The sequence below is a fragment of the Penaeus monodon genome, chromosome 19, assembly GCF_015228065.2.
Source record: "Penaeus monodon isolate SGIC_2016 chromosome 19, NSTDA_Pmon_1, whole genome shotgun sequence".
Lineage (NCBI taxonomy): Eukaryota > Metazoa > Arthropoda > Malacostraca > Decapoda > Penaeidae > Penaeus > Penaeus monodon.
This window is the reverse complement of record NC_051404.1, coordinates 46967790-46968512: the sequence shown is the minus strand read 5'-3', so window position 1 is coordinate 46968512 and position 723 is coordinate 46967790.

The window sequence follows — 723 nt, the reverse complement described above, 5'->3', positions numbered from 1 at the left end:
GCGCGCGAGCCAGAGGAAGTTACTCAGTTATATATTGGAAAACGAACAGAAAACAGGGAGGTGCACATGGCCAGACAGACGGAGAGAAAGACGCAGTAAGATTCAAATAGAGAAAGAAGTGAGTAAGAGAGGAAGATAAGCAGACAGAGAGAAGGGCAGACACCAACAAGAGTTTGAAAATCAAACATGTGGTCTTGATGTGTTTTTCATTTTCGAAATAATAAGATTGTCAGCAAGCATTACAAAATACTACATAGATAATTTAACACTGTAGGTAGAGCTTAGTTCACGCATTGTAGGGACAGAGCAGCACTGTCCACGTCGCTTGTGTTGCGGCTCCAGTTTCTCGTTCCTAGTGTCCCTTGTGTTTGGTTAAGATACGAGGAAATAATATAACGAATGCGACTGGAGAAATCTTAAGCCTGAGTTGCCTTCGTCTCGATCTCGCTCCCCCCCCACCCTACCAGCGACTGAGACCCGCGCGCATATCTGAGGATGATCGCACGAGGCGTCATCATGTGCCGCACCTGTGAGCGCTACAGGTGTGGCGGCCGCAGGATTTGAGCGCGGCGGGACACACGCCCACGGGCTCAGGAGCAGTGCACTGAGAACGCGTCTGCTGCTGCTCGTCTTGGCACACGCCTCTGACTCATGCGGGTTTCGTCACACCTCGAGATCTGTCTGTGAATGAGGGAGGCGGGGCCGCCGGCCATCGCTAACGTG